We start from the raw sequence: 13217 nt of genomic DNA on the forward strand, positions 1-13217 counted from the left end.
AACAGGCGGAGAGCAGAGGGAGCACCGCTCGGGCGCGGGCCGGGTTGGGGGCGCCCCCAGGCCTCCAGGAGGTCGCGCGGCCCCGGCGAGAGCGGACGAGCCGTCAGCACCAGGGACAGCTCCCCGGGCCGCTCCCGGCATCCCTCGACGACTGCGCGCGCGGGCCGGTGACGCGCGCTCCCCGCCAGACTCGGGCGCGCGCCCTCCCCGCCAGCGCGCGCCCTGCGCTCGGGACCAGGCTGGAGCCGCGCTTGCCGCTCGCAGGGAGCCAGCCCGGGCGTCCGGAGTCGCGGCCGCAGCGCGGAGCTGGCAGGGGTGCCCCCCCGGGCACGCAGTCGCCTCCCCGGGGGCCTCCAGGGCCTCTCAGCGCTCGCCTCGCCCGCCCAGCCCCACCAGGCGCCACCGCCGTGGCCTGGGCATGAGCGGCCGCCGCTAGCTGCGCCCTGCCCGGGACGGACGCCCGCCCGCCCCATCACGTGCGCCCAAGTCCTCGCGGCCGGGGCAGCGCCGTTCCCTTGCTTCAAGGTAAGGGCCGAGCGGGCCGCGGGTCACGGGGTGTGGGGCAGAAGATGCAGGCTGGAAAGCTCCAGCGGGGTGCCCACTTGTCCAGAGTGCCAACTGCAGCCTGCCCCGGCTGCCTCGCACCAGGTCCCCTGACCCAGCTGGCGTCACCCATCCCCTGGTTTCCACCCTCCTCCCTGAGGAGGAGACTGAGACCCAGGTGGGCACGAGGGCCTAGGGAGAGGCGGGGGACCCACTTTAGGAAGGGAGGCTTCATTTCCCTCGGAACAGTGGCCTGGGGGCGAGGGGGCAGTGGGGAGGGAAAGTTTCCCAGAAGAGCCCACTGGAAACCTGGCCCCCTTCTTTTCCTGCCAAGAGCAAAGACTTATTTGTTAAGCTTTGCCTTCTGCCAGAGCTGGTGCTGCATTTTCATCCCATCCCATTCACCCAACACCCATGAGAAAGGGGCCTTGGCCCCACTTCACAGATGCAGAAACTGATTCTTAGAGAAGTTTGGTCTCTTACCCAAGGTCACAGAGTGGGGAAGTAGTGGAGCTGGCCTCAAACATGCCAGCCTCTCTCACCACCACCTCACACCTTTGTCTGTTAGGAATCTCTGCTTCAGTGACAGGTGGGGGGTGCCTGATTGACACTGGGTTTCCTCGGCCAGAAAGGAAAAGACTGTACACATCAAAAACCCAAGAGATATTCGACATGGGTCCTCCGGACTCCACTGTCTTACCCCACTCATGTCCTGTCCTCCCACGGCCAGGGACTGCCTGGGCACAAGTGGTCCTGCTAATGTGTGTGTCCTGTAGCAGCCCCGGTGGCTCTGACACAAGAAACTCAAGGGTCAAGTTCATGAAACCTCCTGCAGGGTAAAGGGAGTATCCTTGAGGCCTGAGCCTCAGCATTCATCCTGGCACCTTCCCCAGGAAGTAGGAGCTCAGGAGAGTCAGGGAGCCACCCTGCCAGCCTTCTCCCCTGCATTTCCCTCAGCCCCTGCCAGCCCAGGCTCTTCAGGGCTTCTGGGGAGAGCAGTAATTGCCAACACCAAAGAAGTTCAGGGTTGCTGGGAAAGCACCTTTGCCTATCTTCCCACCTTCTCCCTCTTATAGAATAGAGTGGAGTGGAGGTGACCAGGGCTCTACCCACCTGAAAAGGTGAGAACCAGCACTTCCTGGGCTGGGCAAGGGTTGGTTTTAACTCTTGGTGCACTGACTGCAAGCTTCCTAAACAGCTTAGGTGCTGGCGGCTTGTGAAGAAATCTCACCCTAAGGCTTGGGGGCCCAGGAAATGTGGGGTTTTGTTCATTTGGTCTTGCACTTGCTGGCAGTTTGTTGAGCATCTGCACGACACGATGAAAAAGACCGACAGGGCAGTCTGTGTACCCTGGATCCAGCTGGGTTTTGGGTTCCCTATCAGCTGAGTTTCCAACGGGGCTGGCTTGTCTGGACTTACTTAGAAAGCTTGGAAATGGCTCCTGAAGGATTTGGGGGTCTGGGAAGGATCCGCAGGCTCCCAGCCTCAGTGCCCCAGTTGCATGGGGAGGGAGTGGGAGCTCCAGGGTGCACTGCTGGACTCTCAGGACCTGCCAACACCACTCAGAATCCTGGTACACAGAGGTGTTGCATCTTCTCCAGCCTCCCCTCTCCAGCAAGTAGGTAAAGGAGCCCCACAGAGCTCTTCCTACCCTTGAGGCTGGAGTCCCCAACACACGTCTGTCATGCCGGTACCATCAGCAAACATGAACAAGGGCGCCTGGGGAAAGGTAGGCACAGGTGGAGAAGTCGGGACTCATCTGCTGAGTTCTGTCCACCTTCTGGGTGACCTTGGGCAAGTCACTTTCCTCTCTAGACCTCAGTCTCCCATCGACAAAATTATGGGGTGGATCATTTAATGTCCCCTCTGAGCCATTGCAGTTGTGTTCGTCTAAGCCCTGGATGGAGTATGGAAGCTGAGAGGAATGCGGTTCCTCCCTTTTTGCCACGGTATTGAGGGGGTGCAGAGCGGTTTTGAAATCTTCCTACTGACCGGAATCCAAGCCCCCAATCCCTGCCAACCCTACTCCCTACTCATGTGATCACCCCTGTTTTGTATATTTAGGGCCGGCTCTATATTCCTGACTTTTCTGGTGCTGGTTCTGGGTGAGGCTTCACAGCAGGGGCACCCACTCCTGCAGTGAGACCTCTGGCTCCTGCCACGTGGGCCTGCCTCTGCAGCCTCATGGCAGCCGGTTCCAGCGAAGAATAATTACAGCACTCGGGAGGGGAGAGATTTATTTCATCTCAGTCAATTACCTCTGACTCTAAACTCTCGGGGCAGGAGGGGAGGCAGAGTAGCAGCCGTCCTCCACTCAGCTCCTGGCCCCACTGCCACTTCCCTCTTCAGAGTAGCAAGTCCTGATCTATGTGTCAGTAAAATGGCAATTTGTGTGGCAGAGAGAGTGGATTCCAGGCCAGACCACGGGCACATCACTCCACATCCCCATCTGCAAAATGAGGGTGCCCCTGCCTTTCCTGCTGGCACATGGGACACCAGGGCAACCGTGAGCCCGGCCGAAAGGCTTTTGGACACCGAGAGCATGTAGTCCCGGGGCCCACCCTACAGAGGCCAGGGTGGGGCTGGGGGGCTTCTCTACCAGCTGCTGCCACACTTGGCGCTGGTCCTTCTTGCAGTGTCTCAGTCCTTTTGGATTTGCTCCAGAGGGGATTTGATGAGTTCTGAGGCCTCAGTGTTTGCCAGCTCCCTCCCTCCACTGCCGAATCCTCCCGCAGGCCTTGGCCCAATCCCCGCTTGCTGGGGGTTGCTCGAGAGAGGAAGGAATCCTGTTGCCCCTGGGGTGATGTGGGCTGGTGGAGGTAGAGTTCAAAGCCCGGCTTTGCTGCTTTCTGGCTGTGGAACCCTGGGTCTGAAGCTCGTGGGCTGGAAAATGGAGATTGTGCCTCCTCCTTCCCTGGGGCCTCATCAGTGAAGGAGGAGGCCGGAGAGGCAGGTGGGGTCCAATTCCGCCAGGCTTGTAAGCCCTGCTCAGTGGTTGGACTTTCCGCCGAAGTACACAGGAACCAGGGCCTGTGAGCCTGGAGGGTCACGGTCGCCTCTGGCCTTTAGGGACCCTCTCTGGCTGCACCATGGGGAATGACTTGGAGAGGGAGCCCTGCAGGCAGGAAGCTGGGAAGGAAGGGAAACAATGGGGGCCTGGACCAGGGTGGTAAGAAGAGGGCAAGTGATAAGCATGTAGGGGGCTGGATGTTTGTGTTGGGGTGATGGGAGATGGCCTAAGACTGCCCAAATGTCCCTCCTATACTACTCCCTTAAGTCAGGCTCAGGCAGTGCCGGACACTCGGGATGGGCCACGTGTAGGCAGTGAGGATGCGGCCCCAGGGACCTGGGGGAGGACTGTTATCTCAGCAGCAGCTCAGTGTCAGAGCTGTCATTCCACTGGGCTGGATGTTACCGCCTGTGCTCTGGGCGCTCCCAGCCCTCAGGGAACCGTGCCTGTGGGAGTGGGTCCCTGCCGGACCGAGCTAGTCACCTCTGCCTTTGTGCTCAGTTTTCCCAGGTGGCAGAGGTGGAAGAAGGCTGCACCAGCTGGGAGGCTCCAGTGGAGGCTGGGCAGGGACTGGGACAGAGGCCCCAAAACAAGCCAGGCTCCCGGGGCTGCCACCTCGTCCACCACATTCCCTGGCTACCAAGGGTGGCAGTGTGGCTGAGTGGACAAGAGCACAGCTTCTGTGGCTAAGCAGAGCCGTGTTTCCATCCAAGCTGTGTGTCCCTCGTGAGGTTACTCAGCCTCTCTGGGCCCCAGGTTCTTCATTCATAAAATGGCAATCATTACATCCGCCTCAGATGTGCCAGCTTACCTCCCAGCCAGCAGACCGGGAGAAGAGCCCAGGCCCGGCCGAGCCAGGTGCCAGGTGCACCCCACGCAACCCCGACCCGTGCTCACTTCCTGGCTCTGCTGTGAGGTGGCCTCAGGGCCCACAGGCCTCGGACTGCACGCGGCAAACAGGCAAACCCCACACTGTGGGGCGGCCTTGGCTCCTGACCTCAGTGTTCACACAGGCATAACCATCGCCACCTCCATCTCTGTTTCTCATGAGCAGGTCCACAGTTTCTGCATGCAACAGGCTGGCCCTGTCTGGGAGCTGGGCCTGCTGGCAGGTCCCGGGTCCCTGGAGAACCGTCCTCTCTCTTTTGTAATCATCCTCATTTGCATTTGCTGTATTTGGCTGCACTACCTTATAGACATCAATCTGAAATTGGGCTACTCCAGATGGGGTTTGAGGACCAGCAGCAGCAGCAGCAGCATCCCTAGGAACCCGTGAGAAATGCAGGTTCCCAGGCCCCCAGACCTGTTGTAACCAGCCCCCAGGTGATTCCTGTGTTCCGTGGAGTTTGAGACTCACCACCCACCACAGCAGAAAAGAGGTTCTATTTGCATAAAGCAAGGGTGATTGTCTCCTTCATGTTCCTTATATATTTAACGTCATATATTAAAGGGTGTTTGAATAAAAGAAATACATGCTTGCGGTAAGAGAAAAGCCAAGCTATTCAGCTTTTGTTCGTTGGTTGGTTGGTTGGTTGGTTGGTTGTTTTTACACAAAGTAGAAGCCCCCGGTTTCCTGGGTGTGGCCTGCCCCCCAGTGCTTGGCTGTGTCAGTGACGTGTGTGTCAGCCACACTGGGCACCACCGAGGGACCAGTCTGTGTGTGTTCTTCCCTGTCCTTTGACTTCACAGGTCTTGGTTGTGTCTGCGTGTCGACACCCTAGTCTGTCATTGATTGACCTGGACCCCTATCAGTAAACAGTCATGTAGGCCATCCACAGGTTTTATGTTTTGTGTGTGTTCATTTTATATACTCGTCCACTCAAGTAATCACTCCAGGGAAGGATTTCGTAGTTGGACGAGGGATGTGCAGTGTGAATAGAAATAAATAGGCCGGGCGCAGTGGCTCATGCCTGTAATCCCAGCACTTTGGGAGGCCAAGGCAGGCGGATCACTTGAAGTCAGGAGTTTGAGACCAGCCTGGCCAACATGGTGAAACCTCTCTAATAAAAACACAAAAAATGAGCCAGGCGTGGTGGTGTGAGCCTGTAATCCCAGCTACTCAGGAGGCTGAGGCATGACAATTGCTTGAACCTGGGAGGCAGAGGTTACAGTGAGCCAAGATCACACCACTGCACTCCAGTCTGGGTGACAGAGTGAGACTCTGTGTCCCCCGCCCCCACACACAAAAAAAAAAACCAACAAAGAAAAGAAAAGAAATAGCAATGCAAAAGCAGCTGTCCATGGATTAGAAGATGGGTGCAAGGTAGCAGGTACCCAGATTCGAAGGAACGTATGCCCTGGGCTGGAGCAGGCAGGGAAGGCTTCCTGGAGGTGGGGCTTAAGCTAAGCCCTGAAGGATGAGTATGGAGCAGGAAGGAGTCGGTGTGGCATAGACATGGGGTCTCCTGTCATCACCAGGAGGCAGGAGGACTAGTCTGTCGACTTTGGCTAATGAGCGGTGGCCCCGCTAAAGATGCCCCTGAATTTCCTCTACTCCCTTTGAGGGTGGGAGAGAACAGGCTGGGCCACTTCCCTGTCATCTCATTGGCTTTTAGCTTTCCAAGCTGCATTGTGGCTGGGGTTGCTTTTCCCGCGTGCTGTCCCCCGACTCTCATCCCCTGGTCTCCACTCCGCTCACCAGCCATGCAGACCCTCCGCAGTTCCTGCCAACGCATCCCCCTAGCGTTAGCTCTGATTATTTTGCCAAGAGTGATCTGAAGCTCTGGAGGAAAAGGCCCGCTGCGGTGGGACGCGCTGGGGATGCACTGGACCCACAGCAGCAGGTGGGGAGGCGTCTGGGAATGGTTTCTCTGTAGCATTTGTCAAGGGCCTCACCTTTGTGTTTGAAATGTCATGTTTACATCCTGTTTTCGAGTCCTCCAGTTGGCGTTGGCAAATGCAGTCTCACTTGATTCATTAGGGAACTTTACTAAGGCAAAATAAAGATGTTCATTTTCCCAATCTGAAGGCGAGCACCCACCCACCCCAGGGGCCCTTTCTCCCTGGGCCAACCTCTTGCACTGGCCCCTCCTCTGCCCTGGAGCCCAGCAGACTCCACTGAAAGGAGACCCCATATTTAGGGCCAGAATCCCATCTCAGGTCTCCCCTCTAAACGGTTCAAAACTAGCCACTGCTTTAAGAGGGCTGATTCTGGGATATAATGATTCAATTCTGATTCAAAGGAAGGCAGAAAAGAGCATCCAGTATTTTACTAGAAAAATATCAGCTTCTCTGCAACATTGTCGACTGTGAGCTTCTGGTATTTACCTGTGTTTAGAGTTTGTTTGGTTAAACACTCATTACGCAGAAGTCTCCTGCCTCCGTGTGAACCCATTTACAAAATTAAAAATGTAGTCAACTTTAATTTTACCTTCATGGAACTTCCCACATGAGAGTTCCCTCTAATTACTGAACAGATCTCTATTTCAAAAAAAAAAAAAAAATTGTTTTCCAACGCAGAGTCTTGAACAATCACTCGCGTGGTCTTTTTTGTCACCCCTGGGCTGTGCCGTCCTGTTCACTGCTGGCCCTTCTCTTCCTGGGAAAATGCCTATCATTGCCCAGGCGCCAGAAGGGGAGGGGGTAGCACTGGTGGACGGAAGCAGGGGGAGGGAGGAGCAGGGAGGGCACATCCAGAGAACCAGTCAGATGCACTGAACAGTCGCAAGCGTGGGACCCCATAGCTCAACCCCACCAGCTGGATTCGAACTCTTCCAGCTGGTGAGCGTAGGCATGTTACTGAACCTCTCTGTGCCCTAGTTTCCCAGTCTATGAAACTGGGCCTGGCTCTTTCCTGCTTGCAGAGTGATGAGGACTCATGCATCGTCACCCATGGGAGATCCCAGGCCCAGGTAGAAGTGTGGCAGATGGAACTTGTTATATTGCGGGGTCTTGGGCATGGCTGGAGGCAAGGCCTGCCAAGTGGCCCTGTGGCAGTGCTAAAACTCCCTGTGTGTGTGTGTGTGGCGGGGGGGGCAGGGTTCAAACCCTGCTTAAAATCATTCCCAGCTGAGGATAGAACCCAGCCCCCGTGCAGCCCGTGGAGCCCCACCCAGGACAGACCCTGCCAGCCCCCAGCTTCCCTGCTGGTCCTCCCTGCGGTACTCCGTGTGCTGGCTACTGCCTGTTTCTGGAACTCTCAGAGTCCCTTCCTCCCTGAGGCTCCTCCCACCTACTCCCCTCTCTGCCTGAAGGACCTCCTGGCCAGTGCCAGGTCCCAGCTTTAGTCAGCCCTTCCGAGACGTGCCCTGACGCCATGGTGGTCAGATGGCTGGGTGTTTTGTGTGGCTGTGGCTCCCCCGGACCAAGACACCCCATGGTTAGGGACAGAGACGGCATCTGGTTTCCCATCAAAGTCTTCCCTCAAATGTTCAAAACCAGCAAAATGTCCTCAGGGAAGAAGGGACTTGCAGTGTTCCAGAAATGGGAGGCGAGCCGGCGTGTGGGAGCAATCCGGGGGGCAGCTGCGTCTGACCCGTGTGGCACTTGCCATTCTCCAGTTATGGGGGTTTCAGTAATCGGAAGGGAACTCCAGAGGGGGTGGGTCTCGCCTGGCCAGGCCCCTGGGGTTAATGCTGCTACTTGTATTGACAGCACGACCAGTTTCTAAAAAATCCTCTCATCTGCAACACAGACCCTTTCAATAGCACGCCTCCGCTCGTTTAAAAATGGCTGAGCCCAATTTCTTTAAAAAGGAAAATTAATGTTAAAAAAATTGCTCCGGGCGGGGTCTTTGCTGAAGGCTTGGCCAAAGACTGCTCAGGGCAGCGGAGTTACCGCACAAGTTATAACAGAATGGCTGAGTTGGCTCCACAGGCGCGCCCTGCCCAGAGAGCTCAGAGGCTCAGGAAGGGGGCCCGGTGGGTCTTTGTAACCCCTGTGCCTAGTACGGGGCAGTGGGTGGTCAGGGCTCCAGGAGGAGTGAATGAGAGTGAGGAATGGATGAAGGGTTGTCAGCTCACAGGCCCTGCTCTCAGACAGCTTGCAGGTGAGTAGGGCCCTCCCAGGGGTCCTCATGGCTGGTACTTGAGAGAGAACTTGGGGTGACCTCAGGGAGACACAAAATGTCTGGAGTTCAGCGAGGAACTCGAGGCAATGAAGCACCTGTCTACCCCCTACCAAGGGAGAGTTGAGTCAATGGCCTTGGATGAATTGTTATTTGCGAGGGGAAGAGGGGGTTAGGGGGCGTCTGCGATTGTTCACTGAGCACGCGATGACACCAGTTATCTTCTGAAGTCCCTTCTGAACCTAAGAGGAAAGGAGTCTCAGATTCTGAGCCGCCATTGGTTGTATGTTCTGATTTTCTAAGACTCTCAAATGTGGCTTTAAGATTCTGGGAGGCTGTGACTCCAGGAGCTTAGACCAACCTCTCCTCAAGCCCCATCACTCCCTGGGCTTCCACCCATCCTTTTACCCTCTGGTTTCACCCCTGCTCCCACCCCGTCCCACTGCAGACCCCATCTAAAACTCCAGGGAACACGCTGGGCCCAGCTTCAAATGAACTGCAGGAATCTAGAGGCCCAGCTGCAGGGGCCATCTGGGGCTTCTCTCGTAAGTGCCAGGTGCCCTGGGCTCCACTGAACTGAGAGTGGGTGACACCACAGGGAAACGGGTACCATGGCACACGCCCCTGCCCCGGCTGCCATGTGGGCCAGCCAGTCTCTTTGAGATGGGCCAGGCTGCTGGACTCTACCTTTGCCCCTGCATGCTGCTCTTCATCCACCCTCAGCACTACACACACACTCAAACACACACATACGCACACAGACCACACTCACACACCTGCACACAGACCGCACTCACACATGGACACATACACATATGCACACAGACCACATTCCCACACACACATGCACACAGACTCATATTCATGCACACACATTCACACACATGCACACATACACCACACACGCACACGCACACATGCACACAGTTCACATGCACACAGACCCACACACATGTGCACACACAAACTCACATTTGCACATGCACACAGACCACACACACATATGCACACAGAGACACACACACGTACACAGACACGCATGCACACATGCACACAGGCCACATGCTCACACTCACGTATGCACACACACATGCATACACACACACACATATGCACACAGACCACACTCACCCATACATTCACAGACACATGCACACAGACCACACCCACACTTGCACATGCATACACATGCACACAGACACCAGCACACACATGCACACAGACCACATGCACACACACATGCACAAAAACACACTTGTACATGCATACAGACCACACACATGCACACAGACATACACATGCGCATGCTTACACATGCACACACTTTCACACACATGAACACATGCACAGATACATGCACACACATATTCACACATGCACACAGACACATACATATGCACACATACACACACCCTTTACACATTGACACACATAGACACAGACACCCACAGACACAGATACACAGACAGACATTCACAGACACACAGACAGGCAAACACACAGACACAGGCGTCAGCTGCTGTCAGGCTTGCAGTGGGGTCCCGGGATCCAGGTTCCCTTTGTGGCACAATGCAGCACCGTGTGCTGGGAAGGGGAACCCAGAGGAGGCCTGGGAGGGCAGCAAAGCTTCCCCGAAGTCACGTCTGAGCTGAGAGCTGAGCAGGAGCCTGGCCTGACCATGCAAGGAGTGGATGGAAGTTCTGGGTCGATGGAGCAGTGTGTGCAAAGGCCAGGAGGCAGAGGCGAACTCTGTGCAGGTGAGGCATTTAAAGGCCAGAATGGCTACAGCCCGGAGGCAGGACAGGAGGAGGGTAGGAGACAAAGCTGAAAGTGCAGGGCTCAGACCAGGTGGAAGGTGCCCCCAGGGCACAGGTGCGAGGGCCACTCACAGGGAAGGGGAAAAGGCCCTTGGGGGAGGGGGCGCTGCCTGCATCCAGCAGGGGCAGGCTGGCACCCTTCCCCTCCATCTGCCCTGGGCTCTCCCTGATGGGGGTAGAGATCTCAGGGCACCTCTGAGCAGCCTGAGAGGGGGCACTGAAAGGAGCCCTGAGTGACAGGCACATGAACCAGCAGCCCAGGTATTCATTTACCACCTGTTTGCTGGTGCCTCAGGTCCCTGTCCCCAGTGCCCCACCTGTGAAATAAGATAAGGACTCCTGTCTCTAACTCTCAGGCTGCTCTCTCCGGGTAGATATAGACCCAAGAACTCAACCAAAACTACAGTGGGCCGAGGAGCATGAGCGTGTTATTCTAATTCACCACCAACATCACAGTCCTGGGAGAGCAGTCCCTCTCTCTCTCCCTCCCTCCCTCTCTCTCTCCCTCCCTCCCTCCCCCATTCTCTCCTGCCAGCAGCAGGTGTCTGGCTCCCGGGCCGAAATTGTCCAAGTGTCCCAACTGTTGGGTTAAGGAGAGCCCCACCTCCTCACCCTAGCACATGCAGTGCACAGCTGTAGCCATGGAAACTGCCTGTAACCTTGTGAACAGCTAAAATAGACGTTATATATTTTTTGGCTTGTTGTTTTTTCTAAAAAAAATTGCACGTCTCTTTTGTTTTCACACTCTTGTGGTGACGGGTAAGGATGCATAAGGGTCAGGGTTGGTGTGCAGAACGTACCTCGCACCCCAGCCTGTGATTTGTTCCACCCCATGCTCGCTCTGAAGGGCCTGGGCCCAAGGGACTGGGGTCCCCGGGGGAGAGGCCCTGAGGAGCTGCTGCTTCCTCAACCCTGCCTCTCACAAGACTAGCGTGATTCTACCCAGTCCCCCACGAGCAAAGCACCTCCCGCTGTCTGGCTCCCAGGGAGGCCTTGAAGCTGGGTTTTGTGAGATTGAAGGCTGAGCAGGGAGCCCCCCAGACTGGCCACTTCGATGTTGTCACCATGGCTCAGGTTAGGATCCAAACCCAGTGAGAAAATTAGAATCCACAGTGGTAGGTCCAGACCTGTGTGTCTGAGAAGGAGCTGGGTTTTGGGCCCTGTCCCCTGGACAAGTCTAGAAAAGGAGACAGTGTAAATGCTGCTCTTCATCTCCCCTTCATTTTGGAAGGGTTTTTTTTTTTTCTTTTTCTGGATTGGACATTCCAGGTTGATGGCCTTTCTTTTTTTAGTACTCAAGAGACACCACTCCACTGTCTCCTGGCTCTCATTGTCTCCAGCAAGGGGTCTGCCGTTATTCTTCCCTTCGGGCTCCTGTAGGTCATTCAGCCCTTCTCTCTGTGTTTAGATTTTTCTCTTCATTGCTGATTTTAAGCAATTTGATTATAATGTTCCCTGGTGTTGTTTTCTTCCTGTTTCTTGTGTTTGTGGTTTGTGGAGCTTTTTGGATCTGTGGGTTTATAATATCCAATTTGGAAATTTTTCAGCCAATATTTATTCTAATTGTTTTTTGCACCAGCCCCAACTTCTTTGGAGATTCCAGTTATACATATATCAGACCCCTTGAACTTCTCCACACCTCACTGACGTTCTGTTTGTTTTTTCATTTATTGATGTTTTTCTCTCTATTTTATTTTGGATCGTTTCTACTGCTCTCTGCAAGTTCACTAATCTTTTCTTCTGCCATATCTAGTCTGAGGTTAATTCCATCCACTGTATTTTTCATCTTAGGCATTGTCACGTTTTCATCTCTAGAAGTTTGGTGGGTTCTTTTTCATATCTTCTATGTCTCTACTTAATACACTCAAGTTTTCCTCTGGTGTTTTGAACCTATGAGCTACAGTTAATAACTGTTTTAATACCCTTGTCTCCTAATTCTATCATCTGTGCCACTTCTGGGTTAGTTCCAATGAATTGATTTTCTGTTCATTGTGGTTTGTATTTTTCTGCTTCTTTCCATGCCAGGTACATTTTTTACTGGATGCCAGGCATTGTGAATTCCACTTCATAGTTATATTGCAATACATATTTGTGAGGTCTGTTGTGGGATGCAGCTCAGTTACTGGGAAACAGTTCGATCCTTTCAGGCCTTGCTTTTAAGCTTTGTTAGGCAAGACTAGAGCAGCTGTTAGTCCAAACCCTTCTGAGTGCTGTACCCAGTGCTTCATGAATTAGAAACCTTCCCTGATTGGTGGGAAGAGGAACTATTTCTGGACCTGTGAGAGCTTCAAATATTGTTCCCTGGAATCCTATCAACTAGTTCTTTCTCTTGCCTCAGGTAGTTTTGTTCACATTAGAGTCACTGTTCAGCCAGCTACTCATGGGGGACCCTTTGCAGAGCCCTGTGGCCCCATGGTCCCCCACGGAGCAGTAGGCTACTCCCCAGTTCTGTGTCCTGTGACCTCCAGTGACTTTGGTCTCCTTGGGCTATCATCTCTCTCCGCAACTCAGGGAGACCAGCGGGCTGCACCTGAGCTCCCTGCACCATAGCCTGGGATTCCAGCTGGAGGGAGCTGGGGCCACCACAGGACCCTCCTTGTCTCTCCCCCATGGTTTGAGGAGTGCTTCCCTTCGTCACCTGGTGTCACCTTCAAGCGGGAGGGCAAGCCTGGTCCCCATTACCCCATCTTGGCTGAAACTCTGGCTAATGCTGCTTTGCACAACAAGGGTGAGGCCCCCCCACCGATTATGGAGTGACTTCTACTGTCATCTCCATTTTATCAAATTGAAACATGGAGGAACCAAGAAATTTAGCCAAGGTGATGCACAGCCCGGATTCAAG

The 13217-nt window shown here is 54.7% G+C and overlaps 1 protein-coding gene across 4 annotated transcripts in view; it reads left to right on the top strand.

Annotated features, from left to right (window-relative positions):
- Positions 1–215: 215 nt before the first annotated feature.
- The window catches only part of FAM163B (family with sequence similarity 163 member B), a 34852-nt gene continuing 21850 nt past the window's right edge, over positions 216–13217 (top strand). For all 4 annotated transcript variants that reach the window (XM_015436247.3, XM_074016078.1, XM_005580498.4 and 1 more), the window contains exon 1: positions 216–525. The gene's annotated coding sequence lies outside the window, so the exon portion shown is untranslated. The remainder of the gene's footprint in view (positions 526–13217) is intronic.

This window comes from Macaca fascicularis, chromosome 15 (assembly GCF_037993035.2).
Source record: "Macaca fascicularis isolate 582-1 chromosome 15, T2T-MFA8v1.1".
Taxonomy (NCBI): Eukaryota; Metazoa; Chordata; class Mammalia; order Primates; family Cercopithecidae; genus Macaca; species Macaca fascicularis.